This window comes from Tachypleus tridentatus, chromosome 7, assembly GCF_004210375.1.
Source record: "Tachypleus tridentatus isolate NWPU-2018 chromosome 7, ASM421037v1, whole genome shotgun sequence".
In the NCBI taxonomy this organism is placed as follows: Eukaryota; Metazoa; Arthropoda; class Merostomata; order Xiphosura; family Limulidae; genus Tachypleus; species Tachypleus tridentatus.
The window spans coordinates 49,128,194-49,145,559 of NC_134831.1; the positions used below are offsets into that span (position 1 = coordinate 49,128,194).

The 17,366-nt window shown below is 32.0% G+C and overlaps 1 protein-coding gene across 17 annotated transcripts in view; it reads right to left on the minus strand.

Annotated features, from left to right (window-relative positions):
• BORCS6 (BLOC-1 related complex subunit 6) overlaps positions 1 to 10,085 on the minus strand; it is an 80,609-nt gene extending 70,524 nt beyond the window's left edge. For 6 of the 17 annotated variants that reach the window (XR_013030753.1, XR_013030751.1, XR_013030750.1 and 3 more), the window contains exon 1: positions 9,872 to 10,085. The gene's annotated coding sequence lies outside the window, so the exon portion shown is untranslated. The remainder of the gene's footprint in view (positions 1 to 9,871) is intronic. The other 11 variants (XM_076511524.1, XM_076511518.1, XM_076511516.1 and 8 more) reach the window with 4 other exon arrangements.
• Positions 10,086 to 17,366: the final 7,281 nt, after the last annotated feature.

Below are 17,366 nucleotides of genomic sequence, written 5' to 3' on the forward strand. Positions count from 1 at the left end.
TGCCCACCTCTTTCCATTTTCAGAAATACTTATGTACAAGTACTTTTGTCTATCTTGTGTGAATAACCAAATGAAGCTCTGAAATGATTCTCTAGTGACTTTCTCAGACGTTTTAAAATATGTTAACTCGTTCTTCCAATCCAAGAATTCAAGCTCATAACTTGTGTCTTTAGTCTACTAATAATTTTGTATTTTATATACAAAAAATATTGCTTAGTTACTAAGTTTAATAAATGATAGTGGAATTCAATGGTATTGATGTAGTAATTTATGATTTTTGGTTATTTCAAAAAGTATACATATTAAAAAACCTTAAAAAAATTATTTCTTTTCACATCCTCCTTACGTAAAATATATATACCTAGTTCATAACTAGACAAGATAATAGTTTCCTATACTCCATTATTTACTGTTCTATGTTTTAAGAGAAAGAGCTCTAAGAATTTATTTGTAAATAATAATAATGTAAATACATATATATTGTACTACAAATGAAAATGACTCTATTTTACATTAAAACACAATCAAGACAGGACAATTCATAAAGGCTAGTTTTATATACTTGGATATGGTAACATAGGTGAATGTGTACTGCATCAGTGCAGTTTCTGTAATGTTAGACATGCACAACTGAAAAGTCAATATAGTAAAAACAGATATAGATAAACGTATAATATTATGAGATTTAATACATTTAGGCAAGGAATTTGTGTTTTTGTACTGTAACCTGTAGTCATTCTAGAATTAGAAAGTACAATTGACATTTATTTACTAAGTTTTTATCATGGTTACAAGGTCAGTTACATTGCCAGATCCCACACAGTTGAGGCAGAGAAAATAAACAATGAAAACAAACATTTGAAGTGTATTTAAAAGCTCTTAGAGATTTCACAAATAATATTTGAGATTTTTGGGACAAAAAGTAGTTTTGTAATCATAACATGAAAATCACTTTGCACTCAAACTAGTAATGAAAGACATTATTTTCACAAACAAATCTTCAGCAAAAATAAAAATACTTCATTTAAAACTCTGTCATTACATGTACAAATGACTTGAAATCTTTACTAAAAGTTTACCAAACTGTGTGAAGGTATACATATTGCATCAAAAGGTAAAGCACAAATACTTAAAACTCATGTTTATTACACACTGAGCATTGTATACTGGTTTGAGCTTAACCCTTTCACATCTACTTGTGATTAAATCAAAATCAAAGCTGTGTTGCCAAGTGACAGTTTGAAGTTGAATTATATGCTTAAAACTAACAGAAAGAGAGATTTTGCACTAACTAGTTATAAGCTTAAAAAACCTCAACCAGCATATGGATTTGTAGCATGAAATATAAAAGAAGCTTGTAGTTCTCTTGAGGTGTAAGTGTTGCTTGCCAAGTGCTTCTCACCTTATATGTGTTAATTTGCTAAACAGTTACATTACATTTCGATTTATATTTTAATTGGTTATGTATTATTTGTACTTATAAATGTATTTTGAAAGTTTTGTTTTTACTATACACTTAATGAAATTTGATTTGTGATAATGTCTAAGCAAGACTGCATCATTTGTGTATGTGTGTGAGCATTCATGAATATATTTGTGGTCAACCTTTGATCTATAATAACTATAGAATATTGCAGGGTTGGAAGGATCAGATTGGCATGCCTGCATCAAGAATAAGAGACAAAGAATTGGAAAGGAAAATTAAAAATAAACTATAAGTGTAAAGAGAAATATATGATATTAAGCACATGAGAAAAACAAAATTGAAAAGTATTCTACAAAATGTAAAAGATATGTACACATTTCCATTTCTTAAGTTTAAATATTTCATTGTACTGTACACTGATGATAACATCTAGAGGTAATTATATAACAAAAAAATGGGAAATCAAATGCAAATATTTACTTTAAAAAACATTTGATATTCAATTAGGAGGTTCTACAGATTATGCAAATGAAATGCATACTCTATAAGATAATAAATAGTATTTTTATAATCAAAATGAAAATCACATTGCATGTGAACTATTCAGAGTGGGTGAAAATAACAATAAATAATGAGCATTTTATTATAAATAGTAGAAAAAAATCAAAATTCAGTGTTTTATTTTTCTAAGCCTACATAATTTTAAGATTATTCAAGACAAATTTAAAACTATTTCATCAAATGGTTTCATTTCTATAAAGAACATGCATGACAGTTATATACCTACTTACAATGCAAGTAGATTGTAGTAGTGGGGTTAAACTATAAAGCATTCATGATGTCAATATAAGGAGGGAGTTAAAAGTAAGGATTCAAAAGTTAACATTTTCCCAAACTCAAAAAGTATTTCTTATAGATACATGACTCCACTCACAAAATAGCTTTTCTTGATTAATAATGTCTTTGAGCAGTGTAAGGTTTCAATGCTTGCTACTATCCTTCCACTTCCTACTTCTGCACATTTCCATGTTAATAATTATGCAGCAGCTGTCCATGAGAAGCAGCATGATACAACCCTTACTGTATACAGTGTCCTCTTCATATTTACACTCATTAATCACTTTGAGATTGGTCATAAAACCTAAATCATATATCAAAGGAAGTGGAGAAGCTGGGTGAGAAATGTGAAAAGTAACTATCTATCAAAAATACATTTTCAGTTCAAGAAAATGTTATCTTCTGATATCTCACTTTTCCTCACAAAATAACTGTACTGATAAAAATGATCCATCCTTAGGATGCACCAAAGACAAGCCAATAGATGTGGAAATAAAGAAAATATCACACCTCAGTGGGAGACTGCACCACATCTGATTCAAGTATACTCTATACTATTTTATTATTCTATCAGAAATATAAAATGCAAAAAAACATGAATGAATCCCATAATACAACATAATATGCAACAGACAATAGAAGTATTTTGACTTCATCCAACACTTGACAGAATCTGGAACTGTACAATTCTGAAGAAAGTAGAAAACTATCTAACTCTTCATCTAACACAAACTAGTAGGAAAAAAACAATTTCCATCCCAAAATATGTTGCCACTTCCATGCATTTCCAACCCAACCAACACCTGATTTACCATGAAATGAAATCCAGCAGATGGTAGGAAGGAGAATTGCCACAGTTGGAAAAAGCAATTTGTGTGTGGGTGTGTGCACACACACAAACACACACTTTAATACAGCATTGTGCTATAACCAAAACCTGGCAGTATCTGGAATTGTACATCTGGTCAACAACAGTATGACTTCAGAATGTCCCCGTCCTACTCTCAAATAAATGGAATGATGAAATCACTCAAGAATACAGGCCTCCCTGGCCTACCTCCCCAGCAGCTATGAACTGGTATGTAACAAGTACTTCCATGTTCCACTAAAAGAAAAGATGGAAAAATGCATCAGAGACAGTGCTACAGGTAACCATGAAACCCTATTTTGTAAAGCAAAACTGCCATGTTGACAGAGTTCATCCACCAACACCTAGCAGCATCTGAAATTGTAAGCTAGTTCTATGGTAAAAAAAAAAAAGTATAATGTTACAGGGCATCAAAGATTAGCAGGAATTCCTACGTGCTTTACTCATGCATGTCCATGAATGTAAAGTCTAGGAAGAATATATTTATGAAGCAAAAGAACACTAAACAGAACTACTAGCAGTCCTACAGAACATCCCATCTCTACAGTGTGCATAACTTAATCCTGAGTTATAACTGTTTCACCATATACAACAACTGAACTGGGAGACACAAACAACACCGGGCAGCATCTAAAACAGTACATCAGGTTTGCAGCAGGTACATCTACAACATAATTAACATCGCACATGGCCAAAGGACAGATGGTGTAGATTTCCAAAAGAAAAGTATATTTAGGCAGACACCACTCCAACAGTAAATAAATAAATAACAACATAGTAAAGAAACACTAGGTCTTTAGTATAAAGGAAAATTTGTGAGCAAAAGCAAGCACATCTATACAGTACTACTGCCAATTCAAAAGCAATTAACTAGAGTAAATGTAAAGAGAGCACTAGTTATGACATGGGATGTGTTGCATTTCTACTGATGGAGAGCAGCTGTATAATAACTAACATATTGATACTCAGAAGGAAGTGAAAGGCTGGTAGCAAGCACTGAAAATTTGCACCAGTAAAGGGCATTACTAACTGAGAAAAAAATATTTTGTGAAAGAAGGTAAAATATATCAGAAATTGGGTTATTTCATACAAAGTGATTAATTTCATCATTTTGTTTTTCAAAACGGAAGGAGTGCGAGTTTATTTTGAATTAAGCACAAAGCTAGACAATGGGGTGGGATAGGAGTGTGAGAGAACATTATTTTGTGGGGGGCTGTGGTTATCATTCATTTATTATTTCCTTCTCTTGTTTAGATTATTTATGACATTTCACATGAAATAAAATGCTAACTCTTCATCTAGCTAATCATCTGTATTTTGAGTAAATATGTATGTATGATGAAACTGACATCAACTTCTCAAGTGATGACATACAGACACTATTAACATAGTAGAAAATCATGTAAGTTTACAATAACCTTGAGTATATTCTCATGACCTACCAAGTGAATAAATAAATAAATACCTTGCCAGGAGCTTCTCCAAGAAAAAAAAACAACTCATGAGATAGTTAGTGAATTATTGCTGCTTATCATTCAACAGTTATTAATATTGAATCTTTTGCAACTGATCATGGGTTAAAGGCCATGTCATCACATTTGTTGAACTATTTTACAACTTTATGTAATTCAAACTTTAATATTATATATTAATTAATTTCTTAATTTAGAAGTAAACATTAAAAGAACACACCTAAATATCAATTTTTGTGAATTACATGGTATGTTGAATGCAGCACCAGTTAAAATTAGATGCCAATGATGTCAAAATACTAACTATAGTTTTGTACAAATTAGAAACTCAGATTACCAATATTAACAAGCTTGAATATAAAATAAGAATTTCATATCTTTTATTTTGCTGAAATATGGCTTATGTACTGAATCAAACACAATACTGTTCAACTCATTCCAGTTTAAGAAACACTCCCTTATATACAATATATGAAATATGAATAACCAATCAACAGCTCAGAAAGTCCCCTAGTAGCTTTCTCACTCATTTTAATCTTTTAAAAGGCTACCACATTTTTTAGAACCAAGATTTCAAAGAGGTAGGTTATGTCTTTTAGTCTACTCGAAGTTTCTTTTTGTCCTAAATACAGCTTAATTACCAAGCTTAACAAATTATAGTGGAATTCTTTAGTATCAGTATAATTATTCATGACTTTTTGGTTATTCAACTGTTTATACCAATCCTAAAGAAAAAGAAAAAAGTATGTGATATTCTCCACATGCAAAATTTTAAGAAGCTTAACAACCTACATCCATCTAGCAGCAACCAAATTCAAAGGTCATAGATAACTATATTTTACTTTATTTATTGTTCTATATTTTAATAGTAAAACATTTTATAACTTATTTCTAAATAGTAATAATCTATATACATACATGATACATAGTAATTTAAACGTTACTGTATAATACAAAATACTAGTCCACTAAAACATAGCTAAGACTGGGTCAGTTTTATATTACTGGATATGGTAATAAGAGTGTATGAGCACCATGTCAATGTAAGTTATGTAATGTTAGATAGGTACAACTAGCACTCACACTAGTAACAATATTTCATTAAAAAAATTTAATTTTTTACAAAATCTTGTCGCTAAATGGTTAATGATTTAACAAATTACCTAGCTCTAGTCATACGAGAACAAGTTAACATCCTTATAACTATCTACTCTTCTAAAAACAGGTTAAAATCCAACTGAAGTGTTCAATATTATAAATGGAATTAATAAGAATGTTACATAACTTTTTATGTATTTAATGGTTAGAATGAGAGGGCTAGAAGATGCAGAATTAAGAGTTAGCAAAGAAAAATCATTTTCAGGTTTGATAATTTTATTTTTCAGACAGGTTGACCAGACTTTGGAATAGATTATCTTCAGATATAGTAAATATAACAGAAATGTAACAATTCAAAAAGGGCTTGATGAGCACTGGGGCAGTCTGAGCTGGATATACACTACAGAATGTTTGATGAAATGAACAGAATAATCATAAAAGGTGAAAAGACCACTTTTCTCTCAAAATGTTGTTACTGTACAAATCACTGGACTGCTGTTTGGATCAGTGCTATGGTCTTTCCTTTTTTTATTTACATTATGATACTGATAATGACAAACTAGTTGATTGGTAGAGTTTGTGTAAAACATTAAGGTTTAAGCTCTTGGATATTTCTAGCTGCATTGGGGTACTACTGAATGATTCAGATTAAAGGATAAGTTGAGTAAATATCTGGTAAATGATCTTTAATTATATTAGATGCAAGTAATGGATTTGGGTTAACAATTTAGCTCTAATGTCTTGTAGAGAGAGGGATCCATACTATAGTGTAACTGAAAAAAAGGGAATTTGGCATAGCACTGCATAAACCATCAAGGGTGTTGTTTGTTCCTAGTAATAAAGATAATAGAACATTAGGGTGTGTTTCTACATAAATACTGAGTAAAAGAAATAATACAAATCCCTAATTATACCTGATTTTGAATACTGTAGACTACTTGAAAGGATTTAGAAGAGAGTTACTAGAATTATTCCAGAATTGAAAAGGTTATTTTTAAATACTTAAAAGAAAAATGTGTTCTTATATTAAAAAAAAACTTTCATGAAAGGGTGACTGTAAATAAAAACCAAATTATTTCTCTAATATTTAAAGGATAAAACATAAAAAAGAGCATCATTAGTTCAAATTTCCTGTTATGATGAGAGATTTAGAAAGTTATATGTAGAATCAGTAATTAGTTCAACAGGATATCATGCATTCAAAAAGAGAATTTGAAAAAAGATTGCAGAAAATGTAAAAGCTGATAGTATAATTTCTTTAAATATATTAGGGTAAGAAGAAAATAACAGGATAGGAGTAGAACATTTTGAGGGATGATAACAGAGCTTAATTTAGATGATAATCCAATGGCTTCAGTTTTTACATGTACATACATAATAAGTTCTTATTACTTCTGAACTAGTTAAAATTGATTAATTTCACCAGTGGTGTACCTCCATAGCCATAGGTCAGTGTTATGACTTTCCTTTCTTTGATTTATATCACTGACATAGATAAAGTAATGGATATTAAACTGCTTCAATTTCTGGTTTTGGGTGTTGTTGACCATAAGAAAAATGTTGCTTTACACAGGGATTTAGATTATTTGGTAAGTTAGACAAATAATTTACAGATGGCTTTTAATTATTATAAATGCAAAGTAATGTAAGTTATCATAGTTCACATTTAAGTATAATTTTGATGGGAATAATCTTAACTGTTTTTGAGAAAAGGACATCAGTATTTTAGTTGATCAGTCTCTTAAGCCATCTAAGCAGTGAGCCGATGCTAGTGTTAAATTAAATAGGATGTAGGATTGTATTTAGAAAAATATTTAATATAAGTGTAAACAAGTTATTAGTTCATTGTATAGATCAATGGTAAAGTCTCATTTAAGTATTATGTTCAGTCATAAAGAGAACATAAAATTGTTGGAAATGATTCATAAGATGTCTACAAGGTTAATATCTGAAATGGAAAGGATTCCATATGAGGACAGGTTAATACCTCTCAAATTGTTTTCTCTTGAATAAAAAAAGATTTCTCCATGAGGTGTTCAAGGTAAAACACCCAAAACTGAACACAATATTCCAAATGTGGCCTAAACAATGTCCTGTTTGTTTGTATTAGAGAAAGCCACATTGCACTGCTGTATCCACAGTGGAGGATGCTACCCCAGATTCTAGCATTGTAAATCTGCAGACTTAGAGATGCACCATTGGAGGTCAGCAATTACCTAAGCTCAAAATGGCTTCTATCTTACCTAAATCTATGTGTCCCGTAGTACCATAGTTCTTGCTGTTAAGTATGAAAAATGCTGAAGCATGAACATTATCTATTCCTTTTTCAATCTTAAACACTTCAGTCAGGCTCTCTCTAACTGTTAAGTACCATTTTAGTAACCCTTCCCTGAACCCCTTCCAGCAATTCAATATCTTTCTTAAGGTAAGAGGTCCAATCCTGAGCAAAATACTTCAAATATGACCTAACCAGTAACCTGTACAATGAAATTATCACCTATTTTGACTTGCATTAATTATTTATTTAGACACAACCTAAAATCCTATTTGCCCTGCCACTAGCAAAAGCACATTTTTAGGACAGCTTAAGAGATTGATCAACTATAACACCAAGATCTTTTTCTTCCATAACACTGTTACAGATGTTCCCATCAAAATTATACTTAACTGAAATTATGATATTTCATGTGCATTACCTTGCATTTATTACAATAATTTTTAATTCATCCCTCAAAGAACCAACTCCTCCCCTCATATTTTGTTTAACCTTAGTGTTTTCAAAAAATTCTTAATATCAAATTTCACAAACTTTTTTCATGTAATATTGTTTATTTCATATTTTCACATTACACCAGCTCTTTTGAAAACCTGTACTTCTCTAAATCTCCCATCACAGCAGAATTTAAAATACTTTCTTTAATCTTAATCTATATATCCATTATAAATCAAACTGTTTTTTTCTTGCAGCTACCCTTTTGTTTTTATAAGAAACATACTTATCTTGAATATTCCAAAATTTAGTTTCAAGTTGTTCACACCTGATTACTATATCCTATTGCATTAGTTGTCTAATTCATAACAGATGGTTTTTGTTTCATCCCTTCAAATTTTGCTTTTTGGAATTCAAAACCACATTATTCTTTACATACAAACTTCACTGAGCAATGATCACTTGCTCACAGATGTTCCCTTACCTCCACTATATCACCCATTTCTATGTTAGAAGCTAATGTTTAATAATAATAAACATGTTTTATTCCTTGCATTTCCTGATCATTTGGTGAAAGAAAACCAGCCCCAACATTTTCTGAAAAACCTGTCTCCCACATGATTTTAGGTTTCTCAATTTATATATCTCAAGCAAAAATACATAATTACATCCTCATCAATAACCAACTTATATATCTCACTATAAAATTTCACATGAATTTCATCATTTTCATCTTGTGGTCTGCAAAAAGATCTGGACAAACCTATTCTTTTTTTTTAAGTTATAGCCATTAACACTGAAACACAACTAAATTAAAATCAATTATTACTAATTATTAGCTTTAAGTTTCATATCTTCAAGAAGATGCAACTCAAATTTTGTTTTTAAAATTTCATACGCATTATTATTAAATACTCCATAACCATGCATTTCAAAGAAGTTCCTGTCATCAGAATTGTCTGCATTTAACCACATATCACTTTCTCAGTTTTTGCTACTTTCTTTACATGAAAATCCACCAATTCAGACGAGTGCTCTAAAGTTGCCTATTTGAAGTATTTTATTTCTTATATTTCTATCATTACAATAAAAGTTTAGTTTACCATTAGGTTTCTAAAACAATTTTTGTATTTTGTACCTACATTATACTTTCCAGTTTTCTCTATTTTATTCTTCATTACTGTTACATTCCCTGCTATCTAATACTAGTCTAAAATTATAACTGCCCTTACAATAAGTTACATTAATAACGCTACCCTATTTGGTTATAAAACACTCATTCCTTTTCGTTATTCAAATTCGTTTACGAATATTATAAATACTTGCCTGTTAGTGTTAATTTCTTGTTTAATGAAATATATAGCTGATAACACGAAAATAAGAAATAAATAAATGAACAAAGCTAAAGCTACAAAATGAAGTTTATACAGCATAAATCCATTATCAATTGAACAACTTACATTTTCCTCTTCACGACAAACGACAGACATTATCATGTATAAACGAAACTGACAGAAAGCGCCTTCTGTAAATAAAAATAATTTTATGTAACACCCAATTTATTGCATTTTAATTTTTATCAGAGGATGCTGCCTTCCAGAGTGAAAATAATATTTTTAAATTTTAATTTAATTTTAATTAATTTTTTTAATTCTTTCGATCTCTGCTATCACATCATTGAAGCTGTTTCATCATAATACACACCTCGCAATGAAAGAACAGATATGTCAGACTTCTGAAAGACACATACTAGTGCTTGGAGTATTGTGCTGATGACGAAGAACCTGATAAGCGATTATTTTTAGTAGTTCATTTTGATTATTACGATTTATATTAATTTTGTATTTTTTCTTGAAACATTGGATTCCTATTAGGCAATAAATAAATGGAATAGCTAATGAAAGTTAGACTATTGGGGGTCGTGTCCTCTTGATGAGTGAGATATCTGAGAACATCAAAGATTTGCTAGAGATAAGCTCCATTTTATTCTCGGCCCGGAATGGCCGAGCGCGTAAGGCGTGCGACTCGTAATCCGAGGGTCGCGGATTCAAGCCCGCGTCGCGCTAAACATGCTCGCCCTCCCAGCCGTGGGGGTGTATAATGTGACGGTCAATCCCACTATTCGTTGGTAAAAGAGTAGCCCAAGAGTTGGCAGTGGGTGGTGATGACTAGCTGCCTTCCCTCTAGTCTTACACTGCTAAATTAGGGACGGCTAGCACAGATAGCCCTCGAGTAGCTTTGTGCGAAATTCCAAAACAAACAAACAAACAAACCATTTTATTCTCACCTTCTTCTAACAACAACAATTCATCCACTGCAGTAAAATCAGACAAGCTTGTTGCAAACGTATTGTTGATTTCTAAAGGAAAATTCTTGGTTTTTACAGTAATTAAACCCATTGTAGACAATAGCTTTCTCAAATGCCATGATTTTTAGGAAAAGTTTCTTCACTGAAGCATTGTGACGAACATAACAAGGAACATTATCGTAATAAGAAACATAATGTAGCCATGAATATGTACACTGATGGAGAGACTACCAGTCCATGATCGTTAATTTATCAGCCACACAAGGCCATATGTATTCAAAGATCTAAATGTAGCAATCTTAAAGCCATTTAAGCTTATACATGCAGGAAACATAGGAAAATACCAAATTTATAACTTACCTAGACATTTCAGGTTTAAGATAACTTGTTAAGCACGCCTGGCACTTCATATCAATATGACGTGTCTATATGCTACTTGGAGATATGAAATACAAGATTCCTTTGTTTTTCTCATACAGTTGATTACATTTCTGTGGATCGATTATTCGTAATAAAATCTACTGCAGTAACTTTTCGTTGTGTTATGTCTTCGTAAATCATTTGAAAATACGTAATACTATTATTAAGTGAAACTTAAATTTAAGTTTATAGAAAAATCATTTTATCGCAAGTTTTGTGATCTAGGCTAATACTATGTTGTTGTTTGCACGAATTACATTTGTTACATTTTTAAATCGCTGACACGTTTTGCGAACTGTGTTTGTCATTACTTTATTTTGATGACACATGCTACATGTACTCGTTTTCCCAGAAATATGTCAAGTTGCCTGACATGCATACTATGAAAGTACGAAGAACATGCATATTACAAGCCACACACGTAATCAATTTTGAAATATTAAAATTAGAAAGGGTTTTAAAGAGTTAAATTAGAGTGTGAGTGTAAAATTTTAATAAAAAATAAAAAAGCAGCCTGATTTGTGGTCTGTTATTTATACGACCTACACGGCTGTGTGCCACGTCCTATTGAGATTAAAAACTCATCCAACACATTACCAAGAAGCCACAGCATTGCCAAAGACAGAGTCAGAGAAAGTGGTAGAGACTCTCTTGGAAGTGTTCGGCAGAGTAAGTTTCCCATAAGAAGTTTTGAGAGGCAGAGAGACCCAGTTTAATTGAGATGTAATGCCATTCCAAATGTAATGAACTTTATAAAGTGTTAGAGAAGTCTTAAAGAGCATGTTGAAGAGGATATACTAGGTGAGACCATGTGACTGGAAGCAATATTATTTGCTTATTGTATAGAAGAACAGTATGAAAAATTGATATAAACAAGGAACACATACCAGTACTTGTTAGACCCAAGAAACTGGCTGGAGGAGACCTGTCAACTCACTTCAGAAAGTTTGTAATCATTTCAAGGTAATCAGAAGCATTTACACGACAAGAATGTTTCAAAGTTCAACAGAAAATCTTGGTTCTGCTACCCACAGAGAACAACAAATTAATTCTGCAGAGAAAAGAACCTTTTAAAGTGCAGGAAGTTGGTAAGAGAATGGACTATTAGATGGTAGTGGATGGAAAGACAAAAATCTACCTGTTGAAGAGATACTTCAAGAGAGAAGACATAAAAGTTGTAGCTATTGAGGCACAGTTGGGCATTGCAGATGTGGCCACTATACATGCAAAAACACAAGATAGTGACTTTGTTATGGAAATGAAGAACTACTAGACCTAAGACCACTAAGTAGACTAGAAACGTCCAAAAATATCAACATCAGTCAAACCTGACTGGCAAGCAGAACAAAGGGTTGTACACACGTCTTCACAGATAGACCACGCAGACTTTGTGTAACACAAGAGCGAGACCATGACTAATGTTCCAGTGAAGGTAAGATTCTACCAGATGTCACATGTAATGAGAGACATCATTAACGAGAAGTCGAGGTAATATTAAAAGCCGGGTTTTCATACTCGCGGTGAGCAGATCACAGATACCCTTTTGTGTAGCTTTGTGCTTAATAAAAAAGAACAAAAATTTTACTTATTTTAATATATCGTTTTGAAACAAGTGGACTTTGTTTTTTATTGAAATTTATCGCTAACACGTCACAGAAAGCTGTTATAAGGAATCCGACTCATAAAGTTTTAAACATGTTCTCCCCCCCTCCTGTTGTTTTCACATTTGTTTTAGTAATTTGGTACTACTGTCTTGTATTTATAGAATGTTTTCGTATTCTTGCCTTTTTTTTTGCTGTTTTATATCAAACTTTTTATCTCATGGCCCCAAATATTGTCTACTCTCTAATTCTACAGGAAACACAAGTTGTGCTCATGGACAATTTTTAACTTGGAGATTAGATCTTTAAAAGATGCTGATGTCGATAAAAATTTTGTCGAAGACAATAAAATGATGACTTTTACTAGAAAATATGCTAGTAATATGCCCTATCATGATCATTCTATAGGAAATATTAGGATTGATTTGAATTATATAAAAACTAATCCTTTAATATAGCTAAAAAGCTTGAGAGATTAAAAATAGGTGAAGTACTAAGACAGACAATGTTTTGTTTTTCAAATGTTTTAAACAAATAAAAGATTACATATGACGGTTCAGACTTTTTCTACAAAGCTACGTAAAGAGCTAATTTAACCATATTTAGTTTTGAACTAATGATCCTGAGAAAAAGACAGCTAGTTAATAACACCTGCTATCAGCTCTGACAGAATAATTGCATTTGACAGTCACATTTACAGTTTTTCCATAACTCTAGAATACCAAACACACTTTTGTAGTAACGAGAATCATTAAGAGGAGAAAGATTTCACAGTGTATAATACAAAGTTAAACCTATTATTCAAAGACCTTAACAGTTGAAAATGATCTATCAGTATAGCAATCTTTGCAAACTTACATAGAGATTATTATATAAAAATTGGGTGCTAAAATAAAAAAATGAAAGAAAGTATGATAAAGAATTATTCAAACAATGTGAGCTCAAGGAACTATGCATATATTTAATTTTAAATGAAATGATGAAAATAAAAAGATTTATTGTTTTTTTTTAATTTCGCGCACAGCTACACATGGACTGTTACGCTAACTGTCCCTAATTTAGCAGTGATAAGTTAGAGGGAAGATAGTTGATTAATACAACCCACTCTCAACTTTTAGGCTACTTTTTTACCAACTAATAGTAGAAATGATCTTCACATGATAACGCACTCATCGCTGAAAGAGTATGTTTGGTAATGGGGATTCGAACCCGCGACCCTCATTTTGTGCAACCAGGTCACAACAAAAAGATAGTTCGTTTTCACCGAACTGTATTCATCAAATGTATACTTACATATGGTATTAAACTTTCTTGCAAATTGCCTATATAAAAATATTATTTTATCCTCCGATGGTTAATTGATAATTGTTGTTATCGTTATCTTATTAGAAAAACCACACACAATGAGCTATTTGTATTCCTTTCATATTTGGGAACTTGAATTCCCGATTTTAGTTTTGTGATCCTGCAAAGTTACCGCTGGAATTACGAAGGACAGGTTCATCCATAAACGTGAGGTCTTAAATTTTGGCTGTGATGTTTCCGATAGAAGAAGCGCTGTTAGCCCAGTGCAGAGCTCTGCACGTAAACAAACAAACAAAAACAATGGAAGTACCAGTTTATTAAATATTTTCCACGTGGAAGAAACTGTTGAGACATAGAAAAACCTCTAATTATTGTGTACGTGTTCAATAATAAAAAAGTTTGTTTTGAAATTTCGCACAAAGCTACTCGAGGGCTATCTGTGCTAGCCGTCCCTAATTTAGCAGTGTAAGACTAGAGGGAAGGCAGCTAGTCATCACCACCCACTGCCAACTCTTGGGCTACTCTTTTACCAACGAAAAGTGGGATTGACCGTCACATTATAACGCCCCCACGGCTGGGAGGGCGAGCATGTTTAGCGCGACGCGGGCGCGAACCCGCGCCCCTCGGATTGGAGTCGCGCGCCTTACGCACTTGGCCATGCCGGGCCGTAAATAAAAAAAAAAGAAAAAAAGAGGAAACAAAAACTTAACTTTTTTGTAATCATCAATCTTACCACGGAAGTCAGTATCTGTTAATAAAATACATAAATTGTGTATTACATTGAAATGTTATATTTAAAGAAGACGCAGAATTTGCAAAACTTATGAATGAAAGCAAATGATAACGCATAGTAATGTCAGTCATACTACATTTGCTCTACCTATTGCCGAAGATTCTGACTGGGTTAGAACAGACATGGTACTGGTCTAGGTATGTGATTTTCTATGTATATAGATAGTGGACACCACGAAGTTTAGACATAACATAATTCTCGCTAATTTAATCTACATATATGTTTCACATTCCTAAACTTAATTTCTTAGTTCGAATTTCAGTACATGCTCCTTGGTATTAAATTATCTTAATACGTCAGTTTTCAGGAAGCTGTGATTTGTTCGTTGTAGAAGTATAAAATTTGTTGTTCCCTTTGTCAAATACATGAAGACTATAACTGGTTGTTATGAAAGTTCTACTAATAACACTCAATTAATTCTTAAAAATCTTATTTTCTCTAACTTCCATATATCATAGTTATAAATATATTAATTATGCCATAAATTTTATGAAAAACAACTGTTACTGTAAAAACATGATTAAATAAGAGAATTGTAATTAATAAATTTTATACAAGTCAATTTTGAAAATTTTTAGGTTCAAAATAGGAAGTACAAATTGCATAATATCATCTTCCTGTTTCAAACTGATATTCAAGTTGATACATAATATTTAACATAAATAATAATTATAAATGAGCATTTTTCAAAGATTACTGTAAACTTCTCTTGTTTCTACAAATACTATCCTCAAGTGACACATGGTGAGCAGAGCACAGATAGCCAATTGTGTAGTTCTGCGGTTAAAAAATAACCCTATAAATACTTACAAGTAACACGGATAACACAAACGTCTAACAAAGAAAATCCATAAATAATGAAACCCATTTAACAAACATGCAATTAAGCTCTGAAAATACCTTGAACAATGACAATACAGTATTTAGAATCTCATTACCTATTTAATCATAATACAGAAATTTATTTAACATATAACACAAAAGAAAAACTACAATACATACTGTCCTTCAATCGTTATACACAGAAAATGGTTACTATACCATCTAAAAACAATACTTTTTGATAAAGTTCAATTCAAACATAATTTTCTACAATAATCTGTACAAATTAAACTTCTTAATTAGAACAAATGTGAAATATAAGGATACATAACAGAATATTTCTTAATACATTTAAAGAATCATGAAATTAACAAAATATAAAGTGCCCGAATAAAATAATCCTTCAGAATCAGTACAACCACAATAGTAAATCAATAAGATGTAAGAATGATAAGCAATTCTTTTTATCTTAGGCAATACTTTCAGTTGCATAACACTTAATAATATCTTTTGAGTTAATCCAAAATGTCAAAAGCAAAGTGAATCCTTTACCACAGATAATAATTGTAATTATAATTCATCGTAATACAAAATGTAAGGGCCCGGCATGGCCAAGCGTGTTAAGGTGTGCGACTCGTAATCTGAGGGTCGCGGGTTCGCATCCCCGTCGCGCTAAACATGCTCGCCCTCCCAGCCGTGGGGGCGTTATAATGTGACGGTCAACGCACTATTCGTTGGTAAAAGAGTAGCCCAAGAGTTGGCGGTGATGACTAGCTGCCTTCCCTTCGTCAATTCTTGGGCTACTCTTTTATCAACGAATAGTGGGATTAACCGTCACATTATTATGCCATCACGACTGAAAGGGCGAGCATATTTGGTGCTACCGGGATTCGAACCCGCGACCCTCGGATTATGAGTCGAACGCCTCAACACACTTGGCTATGCTCCCCTACTAATCAGTTTCTCAAAAAACACAAAAAAAAAAACATTACTGCTATTTACTTTACACTGTCTTAGGTAGACATAAAATTTTCTATTCAGTCACTCTTTGGCCATTTGTTTGATCTTGTTAGGATTTATTAGTTACTGTCCAATTCACTTGATGTGAAATCATAAAACCACTTCAATATAGGTTTCTTAAAACTTTATTCAGAGTAAAGGAAAACCACACGAGAAACAAAACCTTGAATAAATTTGTTTCTAAATACACTCAAGTTTGGATAAATATGAGTCTTCATTCTGGGGTCAGGTTGGAAATTTCTAAAAAAAAAAGGAAAAAGTGCAAGGACTGTTTCAAGATGATACCCACCAGAACTGCACAGGGATCCACATTTTAAAGTATAGAAGTTTTTTATTGACATACTTTTATTTAATTCTCAACTTATGAGTTTAGCTTTAACTACCAGTTTAGTCTTCATTTTCTTATTAATTTATGCTGGACTCAAACTAACCTTATGGGTGAAAACTAATAAAGACTTTCCTTCTTTAATGGTTTATACTGGCAAGTATTTCCCCAGATGATGTACCGGTAAAGTTGAAGAATGCATACTTCAGTTGTGAAACAACGTGCCATTTGACACAAAACGTCTTAATCTTTCCTTTCCAGACAAAACAAGCTCTGCTTACATTAATAAAAATATCCAGTAGAAACATGCTACCTATAGTTGTTGCTGCTTTCTATTTTCAAATTAAGAAAGCTTAAATCA